Source organism: Zonotrichia albicollis, chromosome 15 (genome assembly GCF_047830755.1).
Source record: "Zonotrichia albicollis isolate bZonAlb1 chromosome 15, bZonAlb1.hap1, whole genome shotgun sequence".
Classification (NCBI taxonomy): Eukaryota; Metazoa; Chordata; class Aves; order Passeriformes; family Passerellidae; genus Zonotrichia; species Zonotrichia albicollis.
The window spans coordinates 5,917,377-5,929,088 of record NC_133833.1 but is presented as its reverse complement, the minus strand read 5'-3'; the positions used below and the strand labels follow the sequence as shown (position 1 = coordinate 5,929,088).

The 11,712-nt window shown below is 40.2% G+C and overlaps 1 long non-coding RNA gene across 2 annotated transcripts in view; it reads left to right on the top strand.

The window, feature by feature from the left end:
• LOC113458833 (uncharacterized) overlaps positions 1-6,022 on the top strand; it is a 171,666-nt gene extending 165,644 nt beyond the window's left edge. Inside the window, exon 8 of one of the 2 annotated variants that reach the window (XR_012582793.1) lies at positions 1,667-6,022. This is a non-coding gene — a long non-coding RNA (uncharacterized LOC113458833). The remainder of the gene's footprint in view (positions 1-1,666) is intronic. The other variant, XR_012582792.1, reaches the window with a different exon arrangement.
• Positions 6,023-11,712: the final 5,690 nt, after the last annotated feature.

Here is an 11,712-nt window from a genome sequence, read left to right as displayed (position 1 = left end):
GAAAAAAAGCCATCCAGACCCTAGAGACTGCATTGTGCCTGGATGTGTGCTAGACAGACACACTGAGGGGACAGAAGGAACCACAAGGACAATCTTAAAATATTCAAAGAAAGGAAGGGATGTATTGTGCCACTGGAGGTGGTAGACAGTCAGGAAATTGTGACAGGACAACTGAATCCATCAATGAAAATATAAATGGGGCACATGGAATTTACAAGCATGTATCATATATAAATCTAAGAGAAATATTAAGAGAATTTCTTTTCTGAATGTTTCCTTCTTTAAGGGAGGTAGCCTGGCTATAAGAAAGACAAAGATAATTGGAAAGCTTTTGTTCCTATTGGAATACTATATACACTTTCCCACAGAAATGCAGCGATGTGTTAATTTATATTCTATGAAACATTAAACATTTTGTTCAGAGCTACTTACATACTAATATTAATAATATCACAATTTACTAAAGTGGAAATTAGAGAGCATTTTTTCCTCTTGGAATTTCAGAAAAGGCTTGTTTGAATTACCTGTGCATGTTTAAACTTCTTGTCTTCCCTAAAAGAATAATTCTACTGACACTTCAGCAAAAACACTTGTCAAGTTTCCATTCCCCTTCTGCCTCAACTAATCTTCAGGTTGCTTTTTAAGTTGTATCACAGTGATCACTTGTCTTTGTGTCACATTGAGAATCAATATTATTTGACTTGGAATTGAAGAACCCATTTTTATGAAGAAGGATGTGCATTAATGTAGAACATTAATATGCTGACAGATGATGATTTCTTGCTGCTCTTTTCCACATTAGACTATCCCCAGGAGTCATATCTTGGTTAAGTTAAATGCAGCGAGGGATGGTAATGTTCTTTTGAATGTCTCCTGATACAAGGTTAGAGAGAGAAAGAAAACTCTAGACACAACAGTGATGCAAAAATATGAGCCAGAGGCATAATTTACCATAGTTGTCAAATAACCTAATGGACCTTACACATGGAAAGCAAACTGGATCAAATTATTAAAAAGCTTTCTTCAAATTGTGCTGGACACCACAAAAACATTTTTGTGCTTTACCACCCACTCAGTAGTGAGATGACCCCAGGCAAAACTGCAAAATAAGGTAAAATATTCCATCTCTGACTTCCAGAGCTGAGGAACAGAACCAGGAGCAGTCCCCATGCAGGGAGAGCAGCTCTCCTGTACAGGGCTGGGGGTTTGATGGCCTCAGTATCCCTCTGACCTGCGATTTGGGATTCAGTGGCTTTATTAGGACAGTGATTAGCCATTTCTCCACCAGGATTTAGATCAATCTGCCAGTTGGAGTTTGGAGCTTTATTCCCCTCACTGAAACTGGAGGTCAGTGTGAGTCTCAGGAGCTTCCCACAAAACGCTGCAAGCAGACAAGGGGGTGAAGGCTGTTCCCTCTTCATTTCAGATGCAAAGCAATGCAGTTTGGGCATTTGTGATAGGACAAATGAGAGGACAAGGGGAAATGGCTTGAAACTGAAAGAGAGAAGGGATAGATTAGATAGTAGGAAGAAATTCCTTACTGTGAGGGTGGTGAAGCAAGGCCAGGCTGGATGGGGCTTGGAGGAACCTGGGATGGTGGAAGGTGTCCCTGGGCTTGGAAAGAGATCATGAACTCAAAACTTTCTTTGATCTATGGTTTTCTTAGGGGCTCTAAGGCCACAGCTGCTGCAGTGCATCTCTGTTCTTCCCCAATGCTGGTTTAACTGCAGATGTACAAATTTGGCTTGGGCCTCCTCCCTTTACGGGTCTTCACTCCAACCTCCTGCTTAGACTGTCCAGACTGAGATCTATCAACATCCAGTCTGTCAGGTATTCCATCTAGCCAAGACACCTTCATTATCTGCAAACTTGCAAACTCTGATCAGCAATCAAATCTGAGCTGACCCAGAACTCTATTGATCTGCTGTGATTGTCCTAAATGCTAAACACATCTTGTATTGACCAACATCTGAATGTTCTGCTGTACCTCTAATGAAAGAAATCTCTGCACCAGACAGAAATGACTGAAATCTGAGCCAGGCTGTTGTCCTCTCAATACAGGAAGTTGTGTTTAAATAAGTAGTAACGTAAACTTAAATGGTATCAGGAACAGACTAGGTTAAGGAAAGCAGAACTAGATAGTCTGATGTTTTATTTTTTCAATTCTGTTTAGAGATCAATGGCTAAAGATTAATGCTGCTTGAAACAAGAAAGCTTAATGATTGCTGGTGGGACAAAGAAAGGAAATAAAATGGAGGAGGAGAGCTGACAACCTTGAAACAATAACCTGGTAAGAAGATAAATAAAGAAACACTGACGATTAGGAGTGAAAAAGGAGAGAATGGATTTTAGATATGAATATTAATAGAATATATCAAGGGAAGGAAGGAAGTGGCGGAAGTGGCGGAAGGAAGTGGCGGAAGGAAGTGGCGGAAGGAAGTGGCGGAAGGAAGGAAGGAAGTGGCGGAAGGAAGTGGCGGAAGGAAGTGGCGGAAGGAAGTGGCGGAAGGAAGGAAGGAAGTGGCGGAAGGAAGGAAGGAAGGAAGGAAGTGGCGGAAGGAAGTGGCGGAAGGAAGTGGCGGAAGGAAGTGGCGGAAGGAAGTGGCGGAAGGAAGTGGCGGAAGGAAGTGGCGGAAGGAAGTGGCGGAAGGAAGGAAGGAAGGAAGGAAGGAAGGAAGGAAGGAAGGAAGGAAGGAAGGAAGGAAGGAAGGAAGGAAGGAAGGAAGGAAGGAAGGAAGGAAGGAAAACAAGTGACCTGGACAGAAATAGGATCACAGGCTAATGAAGCAGAGAGGGACCTGTAGAGCTCTTCACTCCAACCTCCTGCTTAGACTGAGATGTACCAAACCCCACAGAGCTGCTCCCCATCCAGCTTCACTCTGGTGTGCACTTGCCTTTCCCAGCACTCCTCTGAGTGGAAGCTCCTACCTCTAAAATGTAAGGAATGGCCCTTCAGCATTGCTATTTCCAAGACAATGCTGTGATTAAACCTGATTAACCCCACACTGTTATTCATTATTCTCTCTTCTGCTTCCACATCCCTCAATCATCCCACAAGTGAAAAGGAACAGTATCCACAGACTGGATTTATGAGGTGTCTGGGAGCCTAAGTCTCTCTGGTAGTAATGAGATTTTGAATCTTAAAGACTGTTCAGAGCTTTGGTGCCCAGGCTTATGTTACCAGCAACAGAAGAGAAATATTGCAACATAATTTTTTCCAGAATTGAGACTGTCTTACTTAAATATCCACTTTACCATTTTCCTGGAAGATTTAATGGTTGATGAGATGGTACTGGATAGTCTCCTAGCACTAATAAAAAACATTTAGGGTTTTTTTTCCTCAAGTCATAAAAGTGTTCCAGAGTTAGAGCAAAACTCCTCCCCACAAGCCTTGTTGATTGCCCTTGCACTGCCCTTGCAGTGTTGATCTGTAAGTCTCCCAAAATTTCTGGGTGTCCCATGGCTGCCAAACCCTTCAGCATCTCTGTGGTTCCCCTTTCAAGAAAGAAGATGCTGTGCTTCCTTTTGTTTGACAATCACCAGGGTTTTACACAACATCCATGCAAATTGATTTAACAGCAAACAGAACTGAAAGGGAAGAGGTGCAGGTAGTTCTTTGTGTGAATGTTGTATTTCTTAGAGTTCTACAGGGCCCTGAGAATATATAGAGAATATCTGCCCCCAAGGTTCTGGAAAACCAGTGAATTTCCTGATATTTGGGAAGGCAGAAGGTTTAAAGGCTATCTCTTAGTCAGACAGAGAAAAGGAGCCACTCTTAGTGGCTAGGCGGAAAAATGTTCAATCTGCACATCTCTGGTCCATTTGAAGGAACATTTATGACACTTCCAATGGTAAGAGTGCAGCTCCCACCCTGGCTCTGAGCTGAACAGCTGCTTTTCATGTGAAGTGGTCAGGCCATGATTTTGCCTCCAAAGATGTGAGAATCAAGGCCTGTGCACTTTGCCAGTGATTCTTTCAAAAGCAATCTACAGAGCAATGCAGATGATGCTTCACAGGCTAAAAAGGCTGTTCTTGCTGGGGAAAAAGCCCATTTTCCTGAGCATATCCGCCCTTGCTTTGCTATAAAATTCCCATGTGATTATCAAGTGCTATATGGATAACCCAGCCCTTCAAAGAAAGATGTTATCCCAGAGAGATAAAGAGGAAGTCCAAAGTTCTAAAAATGTAGTGATTTAAACTTTGAGGCATTTTGTCCTGTGCTGTACTAGCAACACATTGTAGGAAGTTCATGAGGCATTTTTGCCTCTTTCCAAACAAAATGCTGTTTTTCCTTCCACCTTTTCTGGAGCATTATGTAGATTCTTCTCTGAGAGATGTTATGTCCTCTCTGACAACAATTACCATAATGTCAAGAGCCCTGGAGATCTTAAAAGCCCATTTGAGTCTGCTGCAATGATAATTTGAATATTTTTAAACTGCTAATATATTTGGTACACATTAGCTTGAAGGCTTTTTCTTCAGACCTTATGCATATTGACCGTGATGTGGATGCTTTTCCCATCTGCTCTTGGCATTTTAAAAGTACAGGCCATGAAAGGGTTTCATATCAAAGAAAAGGGTAAAAATAGGAAAATATGTAATTTCTTTATAACAGCCAGGCTGCTGCAGATGTATTGCTCTGTTGCAGCTAGACTTCTGACATCTGAAGTCAACTACAAGATGCAAACTGGGCCCAAAAGATGAGGCTCAAAATTAAATATGGTCTTTAATAAAATTCCCCTCTTTTTAATAGTTTTGTATATAATTGCAAAGAGAGATTACCTTGAGTATTGTAAAATACATGTTCTGCATCATTCAGATAGAAAATGCCCAAATTTGAAACACAAACAAGTGTCATGGAAGCATGTGAAAGCTGAAGGGCAGAATGAAAAATCCCACACCCAAATCTGAAGAGCTGGACAGCCAAAGGTGCTTCTCAAATAATGATATTTTCTGACAGCACCCACATTAATGCTGGCTCTTTGTCCAGTTACCTGGCCACAAAACCAAAAAGGTTTCTACTCTTCTGCTCTAATGTCAAAGGTTTGCTACTGTGCTCTAAAGTCTGTTGGCACACTCAAGGCAAAGAAAGGAACAAATGTCTTCAAATGAAACTGCAGTGCCACAAAAGTGCTGTAAAGAGCCATTTCTCTTTCCCATTCCTGATGGAGAGAGGTCCAAGGCTTGGAGGATGTGCTGCAGCCCATCAGAGCTGTTTCCATTTGTAGCTGCAGCAGGAATGTGATGAGTTGGGTGGGCACTGCCCCTTTTCTGGTTGGCAGCATCAATCCCACACTCCACATGTCCAACTGCTGCTCCAGGTGTTGCCAGAGGTTGTTGTAGGTCTGAGTGGATCTGGAGCAGCACAGGATCAGACCTGGGAATGCTTCATCCTCTTCTGATGCAATGAAGACATTTGTATCAAAGTGTTTTGTCTTTCATTGTTCTCTTTCCAAACCTTCCTGGCAGTGTGGGGACTCTTCCTCACATTTCACTGGTTGGTCCTGACCCTTGTGAATCCATTTTGAGTTTACAAATGTAATATACAAATAATATAGAAGCCAAAATAATGAATTTCTTGGTAGCAACAAATTCTCATTGCAATCTTGTAGTTAAACCAGCTTTCTTTTGGGAAATAATGTTTTGATGAAAACCAGAAATTTTTGTGCCTCATGAGGCTTATTAATCTCAATGAGACCACTCCCCTCTAGAAAACTTCTGAAAGTAAAAACTGATCTGCTTTGGATATGCCAAAATAAAGATTTTAATATAAAAATGTTGTTATGACTTTTCATTTATATTAGTTTGAACATTTCTGTATTATTTAAGGTCAGTCATAGATATTGCTCAATATGTTTTGTTGGGAATATGTCAAGTTATAGTGTGAAATAGAGCCAGAAATAGGACAACACTTACATGTTTTCTGACCTTTTCAATAAGTTTTAAGTACAGTTCCTACTGAATAGAGATTGAACTGAAAAAGCACCATGAAGCCTTTCAGTGTGTTTCTCATTTAATAAAAAAGAAAAGAGCAATACTGGAAGTACTACACAAGGAATAGTTGGTTTTGATAGTCTGGTGGTTACCTGGAACATTTTTTTAACATATAAAAAATGATATTATTTTATAAAAAACATTGGAATTTTATTTTTTTCCCATAGCAGCAGATTTCAGTGTCTCAGTTATTCCTCATGTTTCAGAAAGAAAATAACTCTTCAGGCTTTAGTGTTTCCAATGGACTCAAACTCCCAACAAACTCTAATAACCATCAATTTTCTTTCTCTCAATTTGGTTATGTGTTCCACAGTCACCTTTGCAAATAGGATCTGCAGACCTTGGGCAGGCAGGGCTGTATTTACATACAGAGCAGACAAGCTTTTAAGGGGTGCATCACCAGGCTTCTCATTTTCACACCAAACAGACAAACTCAGGGGCAGGACCTGGGTTACACACAGAGGAGAGGAGCAAAAGCAGGGCTGAGTTCAGAGAGACCCTATTAAATGCTAACAAGATAAATTCAGAACATTCTGGGCTTCTCTGTCTGTGCAGTTTTATGTATGTGTGTAAAGTCTTTTATGAAGCATATATATGAAAGTACATATGGGGAGAATTTTTGTTTCTCTGCAGTCTATCCTAGTTCTAAACATAAAATAAGTCTTTAAATAAATGAAAATATAGAGATAACCTACCCACTATGGCAAACTGTATTAGTCTATATTTTGAAAGACAAAAATATGAGTCATGCTTCTGACAGGGTTTTTAAAATTTTGTATCACTTCAAAAAGGTCAAGGTGTTGGTGTTGTTGGAAAGAAAATCAGTAATTTTATTCTCTGTCTGCATTTCCATTGCATTTTTAAGTGTGTGAGGTGACACAAGATTTTGTAGGGATTTATCTGCCCAGATTTGCTGAATACAGCTAATAGTTTCTAATTCTCTTGAGAACAGCATTTTAAGCACAGTTTCTGCACAATATCTATTCCTTAAGATTGAGGTCTTAAACCTCTTCAGTGCAGCTAAAACAAAGCAATTCTCCCTTACACTGCTTCAGTGCAGACAAATATCAAATCTTTTCCCCAAAGGAATTTTTTTAACTCAGTGGGATCCTGGCTGAAATTTTTGAAATAATTTTGCAGTTTTGTATAGGTAGTATTCCTGAGTGGTGAGGAGAAGGGGCACAGAACGCATTAGACTTAATTATGCAATCAATTCAACTGTAATCTTTTCTTTCAGTAGGAAGCAAGCGGTCATCACATAATGTCAAGTTGTTGCACTCAAAGCCTTTCCTGGAAAGACACTTGTTCTGAACACTTGGAGACAGATTTCTTTGTGTGGTTTCTAAGAAGGACAGTGGAAGACTTTGCCCCTTTCTAAGAAAAGCCAGGAGCTTGGGGCTCTGGGAATGGACACAGCATGTCCAGGGCCAGATGTCCATTCCCACACACTTCTGAAATACAACCCAAAATAGCCACAAGTCTGGCACTTAAACTCTGCTTGTGCTGAACAGATTTGGGGTTTTGATGTGGGGCTGTCAGAGCCTGGCCTGGACCCACCATGGGTGAGCCTTCCCCTCAGGCTGGTCTCACATGAGCTCTGGGTGCCACACACATCTTCTATGAAAAATGCTTCCCTTAGGATTTTTCCTCTTGAGAAGCTGACAGGCCTCAGGAACAAAATGTAAACAATGGTTATCTGCTGCTGTGGAATGCAGCAGGTGCATCTGTGATTGGTCTCATGTGGTTGTTTCTAATTAATGGCCAATCACAGCCCAGCTGGCTTGGACTCTCCGTCCGAACCACAAGCCTGTTATCATTCCTTCTTTTTCTATACTTAGCTAGCCTTCTGATTAAATCCTTTCTTCTATTCTTTCAGTATAGTTTTAATATAATATATATCATAAAATAATAAATCAAGCCTTCTGAAACATGGAGTCAGATCCTCGTCTCTTCCCTCATCCTCAGACCCCCATGAACACAGTCACAACTCTGGGTTTGCCCAGGGTAACATTCCTGCACAGCCTTTGTTTTATCTGAAAACTGACCCTAAAGTATTGATTTGGCAGAGGAGGCATTTCTTCTCAAGATCTGAATTTTATTTCAAAGGTAGCTGAGATTCAGAGAAATTCTGGTGAGGATAGGTTCTCACTAAATGATGAGCAGATAAACAGAGAATTTTGAAATTTTTCCTAAGAATAAGCAAAAATTCTTTTCTTCCTTTCTTCTCCCTTATATGACAAACAAAGGCCATTAATAATGACAAGCAAAATGTAAAAACTTCAGTGACTTTCCCCAGGCTGGAAAATGGGTCAGTAATTCAGCTTCTGTAAGAATGCAATGTTCAGGGCTCCCAGACACCTCTTTCCCTCCCTACACTGTGTTGTTTTCCTTGCATACTGAAAATACCCTAAAGAATAAAAACGAGCTTTTATAAACAACATGTGTTTATGCAATGACAAAAATTGGATTGTTTAGAATAGTTTTGAAATTATTAACTGATAGATAAAGATTATCTTCTAAATGTTAAAGTGTTCAGAAGTACTTTAGAAATATACCTTCAGTAGTGAAACCCCTGCAGCTTGGAAAGGGAAAATGTAAACAGGTAGGCAGCTTAAAGCAAATAAAAAAGCAGTGGCATCGAATTTACATCTTATTTACACACACACAAACCAAAATATTGCATATATTAATTTTTTTTTGCATCTTTAAGAAGATATTCTAGTAATTTTACTTTGAAATTTACTTCAATAAATTACCTATTGTACTAATACCTGATATCTATATAATTTTCAGCACAACTGCTTCCATTTTTAAAAACAATCATCATCTTAGTGGCTGGAATGTAACAGGAACATAAAAGTCCAATTCATGAAAATAGACTTGCAGTTATTTCAAGATGCTTACAGCAAAGTCAGGCTCATATTTAAGACTCTCTTTGGACTAGATCTTTTCTATGTATAGTTCAGGATGCAGATTTCTAGAAGGAGAAAGAGAAGTCTAATAAGAGAAGCCCAGCAAAATGAGAGTGATGAGGAACAAAACTCCTGCAGATGAGACTGAATTTGTTTTGCCTCTGACTGTATTCAGGAGCTGGTAACTGTCACCCTGGTTTTTTAATATTATTTAAGCCTTCTGATGTTGACATTTTTGTAGTGAACTTTCTCACACACTTTCTGTAAATAACTCATTGTTTTGCATTCCTTTATGGAGGAGGAGAAAGTTGATGGACTGTTGGTTTGTCCAGTGTCATTGGAGAGGTGGCACTGTCACCCTCCAATCCACTGTCACTCTTGGAAAGCTATAAATGTTGGAGTCAGAAAATAAACTTCCCTTTTTCTTCACCTTGAGAGCAGCGGTGTGAGCTTGTGTTCTTTCATGTCCTATAGCGACAGGTAACTCCTGCTTTCCTCCGAATTCAATAATTGCCTTTTTAAAATAAATCTGTTCACCTCCTTATTAGCAAAAGTGACAAAACCCAAACCCAAACAGGACTGCAACTATGAAAAATCACAAATTCCTTAACTGCATTTGTGCAATGTCAGCATAGGAGATGCTCAAGAAACTCTTCCTGATGGGAGATGAGACTGACTGGGCTTTGCCTGCACTGCTGCTTCCTTTGCATCCTTCCAGCTGCTGGAACAGCTGGAGGTGTCACCACTCCCAGGGTAACCATCCTTATCCATCCCTGTGTAACTCTCTCCTGGATATGTGGTTGGCATTTGCTCAGCCTTTCTCAGGTGCTGCTAAGAATCAAGCAACACCTGCCACATAAAGTGTGTTATTAAGTTCATTAACACTGATATCCACCTCCCATGAGCCTCATCTGACATACATGAGAACATGCTGTAAACCCAGGGGGATTAAAATTGATGGAAATTTGTATGCTATGATCTCTTATGACACCAAGAAAGTGGAGCTCTAAGGAGTAAAGATGATCCAGCATTGCTAAAAAATATCATCCCAACCCTTGTTGATATAAAGTTATTAATTGTGTTATTAAGTTCATTTACACTGATATCCACCTCCCATGAGCCTCATCTGACATACATGACAGTGTGAGAACATGCTCTAAACCCAAGGGCATTAAAACTGGAAATTTGTATGTTATGATATATTATGACCCCAAGAAAATGGAGCTTTAAGGAGTAAAGATGGTCCAGCATTGCTAAAAAATATCATCCCAACCCTTGTTCCCTCTGAGCTGGCCTTCTCTTCACCTTGTGAGCATTCAGCTCTGATTTCCATATTTTTGTGCAGATGTCTTCCATGATTTGAGAAGAGTGCATGTAGTGTTTATTATTGATGTGTCTTGGAAATGCAGACCAGAATGAAGAGCATGAGTGCTTTGTTTACTACTTAATGGCAAAGTGGTTGAATTCCAAAAAGGGCACTCATTATTTAAAGATGAGTGGAAAGCAGGCAGCAAAGACAAACAACCTGCTCAGAATTCTGCACTGTCTACAAGACAGTAATAACCTTCTGCCATGGCTAAGAGAAATAGAGGTAATTAACGTGTTTAAACTCCAGTTAGTAACAGCATCCCTTTCTTTCCATTCCTGCCACTTCTTAACACAAGGCAATACCTGAGCATGGAGAATGGGAAATCCTGGGACAATTTCACAGGAAATATAGTGGAATTGCTGTGGTAAAGTTCTGAAGATGCAAACCAAATGTGTGTGGTAGCAAAATGCCAACTCATCCTGAGGCCACATTGGCTAATTTAGTGGTTCCTGAGCTTTGTGTACAGAAAGGATCAGACTTCTGTGGGAAAAAAAGGGAAAAAAGCCAACATGCAGCACAGAGATAAGCAATGTGAGAGCTTTTTGAAAACCCAATCTTTGCAAACACTTTATCTGAAAAATCTATGAGGTTCTTATTGCAGCAAATACTCTTAGGAAGAGTGCCTCAATTTCATATAATCCTATAAATAAGGACCATTACTGCTCAGTGAATTTCTCCCTCTGGTGGGCACAACATGATAAACAAAAGCTAATATTTCTATCAGAAGATAATCTTTCTATTAGCCAGAAAAGTAAGGCCTGGAAAATCCCATTGCTCAGGGTTGTGTTTGTGTGAATGTGCTCCCAGTGTGAGGCTGAGCTCTCCAGAACTCAGGGGCAGAGAGCTCTCAGTGTCTGTGTGAACAAACCCTGCAATAAATAATGCTGTCTCGCTAGAAACGGCAACTAAAAGAAATCTTTCATATTTTCGAATTTTAGAGGATTAGAAAACCAAAAGCAGCTATTTCCTAAACACCTCCAAGAATCCAGGGCTCACTTGCCCACCCTAACTGAAGCCAAAAAAGAGAATATCTTTCTCTCAAAACTCAACCAAAACCCACCACCAACAAATAGGAACAATGCCACAGTTTCCCTTTCTCTAATTTTGTCTGAACAAAGTGATGTTTCTGTCCAGTTTTGGGACACAGCTTCAATCTGACTGCCTTGTGACCAGTTAAGCTGCAAGGAGGAAGCAGGGCATAGACTGATGATAATCTGAGAGGGGGAATCATGCCCAGGAGTGCAGGGAGCTCTAGGAAACACCTGCAGTGTCAGGACAGTGTCAGGAAAATAAAATTACAGTCAGTAAGAGGAGTATTTCAGCCATGTTTAGAAGTGGCATCGGAGAGTAAAGGAAATAATGATGCTAATTAGACACTTTGCCCTGCTTCAAATCTCCTGTGGAGGTGAGTCCAAGCAATCAACTTTCACAACATTC